Source organism: Sitophilus oryzae, unplaced genomic scaffold, assembly GCF_002938485.1.
Source record: "Sitophilus oryzae breed Bouriz unplaced genomic scaffold, Soryzae_2.0 scaffold_1640_pilon_pilon, whole genome shotgun sequence".
NCBI lineage: Eukaryota > Metazoa > Arthropoda > Insecta > Coleoptera > Curculionidae > Sitophilus > Sitophilus oryzae.
The window spans coordinates 234799-239490 of NW_022146326.1; the positions used below are offsets into that span (position 1 = coordinate 234799).

The 4692-nt window shown below is 30.5% G+C and overlaps 1 long non-coding RNA gene across 1 annotated transcript; it reads right to left on the reverse strand.

Moving 5' to 3' along the window:
* On the reverse strand, positions 1-968 carry LOC115880685. The gene is made up of 3 exons (XR_004049924.1): positions 852-968; positions 595-761; positions 1-71 (listed from the first exon to the last, which is right to left on the reverse strand). It is a non-coding gene; the product is annotated as an uncharacterized LOC115880685 (long non-coding RNA).
* Between the last annotated feature and the right edge of the window lie 3724 nt (positions 969-4692).

A 4692-nucleotide genomic window follows, 5' to 3' on the forward strand; every position in this document is an offset into this window, starting at 1 on the left:
GAGACCTGTTTCGTCAGCATACGTATCTAGAATTTCTACCAGGGATGGGGTTTGTATAGTCTGGATAGCATCTAAAATATTCATATATTCACTTGTACTGATGTAGGTAGTATGTAAAACAAATCTAGTACCTAAATATGTCTAATTTATCAATTGAGTATAGATAGTTGAATGAAATATGACTTGCATATCTAAATGCCTATACAGAGTATTTTAAAAAACATGTGACATCTATCTTGGAGAGATTCTTCATGTAAAAATAAGATTTATTTTTCATGTGGTTACGTTTTTGACTCGGTTCCGTGTGGATAAAAAGTCGAATTTATTAAACGCAATTTATTTTCCACTCACTAAATAACAAAACAAGAAACACTTAAAAACTATCAAACCTATTTACAACTTCCCTCTTACGCACAGGGCCTCGGTATTCTTGACAGGCCTATGTTGACAGGCGCCTGTTATGTTTCTATCTGTGGTTTCTCTATATACAAAATTTAAAAGACAACCCTCGTAATTTTTTTATATATGTTTTAAAAAAGCTTTTCTTTGCTAATTGTCTATCAATATTTAAAGTTTTACTTTCTTGCTACGAACCTGTTAAAGTTACATCTTCTGATAAGTATACTACTGCAATATCATTTAAGTGATTTTCGGCATCATATTCTTCATGAACTGTAAAGTTAGAGGACTCAAGATGTACTTGAGTATCTTCCACAATTGTCAAATTATGTGCACCCAAAATTACCTCTACTGTTTCAGCTCTAAAATTTGTCATTAGTTCCAATAAAAATAAAAAGTAAATTTTTCGACAAGAACAACAAATATTTCTAATAATTTATACGCTATCTCACCCATAGACACAATATGCAGCTGTTAAAACTTTATTAGCTTGGATCAATGAACCCCCACATTGAACTTCCTTCTCATTGATCACTGATTTTAGAGCTACCTAAAAAGGCGAGTATTTTCATATTTAGTACTAAAGCAATATAAACTATAAATAATGATGAATTCTGATTTATGGTGGAATTATATCAATAATATACAGGATATCCCAATATTCCGTGGACATAGAACTACAAGTATTTTTGGAATAAGTTTTGAGCTGCCTATGTTTTGCTAAGCGCTTTAACATTTGACTTTTACAAAACACAAGAAAAAGTATGGAAAGGGTTGAAAACTACCCCCATACCTACATACGTTTTAGTATACATATTTTCCAACTCCAACTCCACCTAGATTGCCTTTTCGTAAAATGGTCCCTCTAGAGTATACTACATTTTTTGTCTCTTGTAAAAAAACGCCACATTGCATAGTTTTTAGAATTTATTATTCCAATGTAATCCTACCAAAATATGATACAGGTTTGAATATTCCTTTGACGTAGATCAACTACTCGAATCAAAATAAGCTAATTGCACACAATTTGCCTCTATAAAAAAGTGCTTCGTTTGTCTGTTAGGGCATCAATCAAAGATAAACCCGAATGTCAATTAATTTAAAATTTATTAGCTTTTTATGAAGCTTATTGTCAAATATCATTTGTTATACTAACAAAAAATCCACATTTTCGCCAACTAGACCATCAGCACATAATAGACTTTATGCGCTTATTTAGCTTGATGTGACATCTTTCGAAGGAACATTTTTTGGAAATCATTTTTTTGGAATTTGGAAAAACATTTTTTTTTAAAAGCATGCGCGGTTTTTTTACAAGAGACAAAAAATACTAGGACCATTTTACGAAAAAAATCGTCGTCGTTGGGGTTGGAAAATATTTATATTACAATGTATGTAGGGGTGGTGCTAGTTTTTACCCTTCCCGAACTTTTGTGAAATGATGAAATCTACCCTCACTCCTACATAAATTTTAGTATAAATATTTCCCAACCCCAACAACAACTGATTTTTTTTTCATAAAATGTTCCTTCTAATATTTACTCCATTTTTTGTCTCTTGTAAAAAAAAGCGCCACTGGGTATATTTTTTGATGAAAAAAAATATGATTGGGACGCACTGTACCTATAATCTCTAATTTTTTTTAAAAAAACTACCCCAAGCAGCATTTGGACGTCCGGACGTTGTGTCACGCGACCAAACGTTATACAGGGTGTCTCAGATTTTAATCGGGAAAATTTAATAGACGATAGAACTTGCAAAAATAAAACAAAAAGTTCATATCAACTTCTAAGATTTAAAGCTTCATTTCGAGATACGATACGTTAAAGTTACTTAAAAAAGAAAAAAAATTAAGATATTTGAAAAACTATTTAATCGATTTTGATATAACATGACCCGTTTATAATACTTACTATGGGACTTAATTTGATGTAATTAGATTTAAGTTTAATGACCAGAGGCGGCGGTGGGGCATCACTGTTAAATTATTTTAAAGGAAAAAATAGGCACGCCACTGCTTTTTTAAAAGTTTGATATTATTTTTGGATTTAGTAATTATTAAAAATGTTATTTTTTTGTCTCCTGACTTTTTTGTCTATCTTGCTTACTTCTTGCGAAAAAAATTAAATTCTAATTGGTAATTAATATTATAATTGGTATTCTAATGGTACCCTTTATCTCGAAAAGGAAGCTTTAAATCTTACAAATTGATATGAACTTTTTGTTTTATTTTTGCAAGTTCTATCGTCTATTAAATTTTCCCGATTAAAATCTGAGACACCCTGTATACAACCAAACTATTATTTTTATGATTTAGTTAGAATGGTTAGAGACATATGCCAGATGGTAGTAAAGGAAAACAAAACAAAAGTATTTAAATGTGGAGGATGTTTGAAGATCATAATTATTGAAACACTTTAACCCACTTTGTAACTCGTTACCCAAGGCAAAAAAGTTAAACGCAAACAACTATATTGATAAATGTATTGTTTCTACTTCGAAAAATACTAATGGGCCTTAAAATTAAAGAAGTTTTAAAAAATTTCTTGAAAATTTTTTTTTAGAAAATGAGAATAATTTATTCGCAGTCGACAATAAAATTGTTTCCGCGTGTTGTTTAGGGTCAAATATTTCAAGTTAATGTATTCAAAAAGCAGGAATTGCTATTTTAGGAACGAAACATTTTCTTATTCAACAACATGGCGGCTTTCACTTTGTGTTTTGGAGATTAAGATGGGGTAATTCGAGTAGTCGCATACTGGACTAATAAAGTCGGAGTTCAGCCTTAACAGGTAGTATACTAGTCGCAAGATTGCCTAATTTAGTCATCCTAGAATCTAGCTTGTGCCGCCAAATAAAAATTAATACGTAGCCAAAAGTGATAATTCAAGATTTCTCTGGGGTGCCCAGCAGTACCCCTGGGCACCCCTGTAGTTTACGCCAATGTACAAGATTAGAAATTGAACGGAGGTATTTTTACGTCCTTATTATTATTAGTAGGAACTTCCTATTAATAGTTTTAAATGTGTTTTATAATAGGTGAGTTAAATAAGTGCAAATATTTTCAAGGCTGGTAGATCCCGATAAAAGAAACATATTTTCTCTTTACCGTTTTTCAAATAATTCCAAAATGTTTTACTATGAAAATTAAAAAAAAATGAGAACTACTGGATCTTTTCTGGGTTATCTTTCTTGTAAATTTAATCCACTAGCTATGTTGTCATATTACGACGATATTATTTTTTTGAACTAAAAATTAAAAAAAAATCTTATTTAAGACTTGCCCTGTATATTGAATACATTCTAACAAACTTTTTTTTAAAATAAAATTACTTTATGATACATTCACATACTTTTTATTATTAGAATTTATTTCGAGCACAACAATCAATAAGTAAATTAGAAACCCTTCGTATTAAAACCTTTAATTTCTCATCTCATTTTGATTAGTCTCACATTATGATGAACGAATTTAAATATTTTCAAAAAAATGATCATAATAGGTATTTAATTTTTGGGTTGTTTTGATGTTGGTAATAAAAATTTCCTTGTAAAATTTACTATTTTAAATGCAGGGCAGTGAATAGAGCTGCATGTAAAAGCAGAAGTAATCAATTTTCAATTTCGTTATGTCTTTCCTAACATTACAATTTAGGCCTATTTTTGAGTTGGATAGCCAATATGGAACATATTTGTATTAAAGATTTTATAAAAATTTTGCGTATACTTTAGTTTAACGGGTTTATCCAGGTAGTTATAGAAATTCTCAGCCGAACCTTTCTCAAGCGAGCAAAATCATATTTAATGTATCACAAAGCATCTCTTAATTCTGAACTAAATATTATAAAAAGGAAGATTTGCTTCAGAACATTTAACCTGAGAAGAGTATCAAATCACAAGGCAGATCATGTGTACCTGAAGAAGATGCTCCTAACGGTTCTCAACATCAGAAAAGATCAGATGAATAACCAATGAGTATAACATTAAAAGTGTTTTTAAGTCTCTAAAATATGTTTTACCAAAAACAAAATCGAAATCATTAAAACAAAAGACTTTTTTGTAAGTTATGTCATTCTAAGAAGTTTCTCAGTATTTACGACCGAGAAAAATCAATGATATTCCTTGATTTAAGTAAGAACAATTTTCAAATTGGATTATAACGGAGTTTTTAACAGGACAGTGTCTCCTCAATGAACACCTCAGTATATTGTAGCTCAGAAACAACGGCCGATGCAGATTCGGTGGAGAAAATGAGGAAACACCAGAACCCCAATCAGTGAGTGCACCAAGACT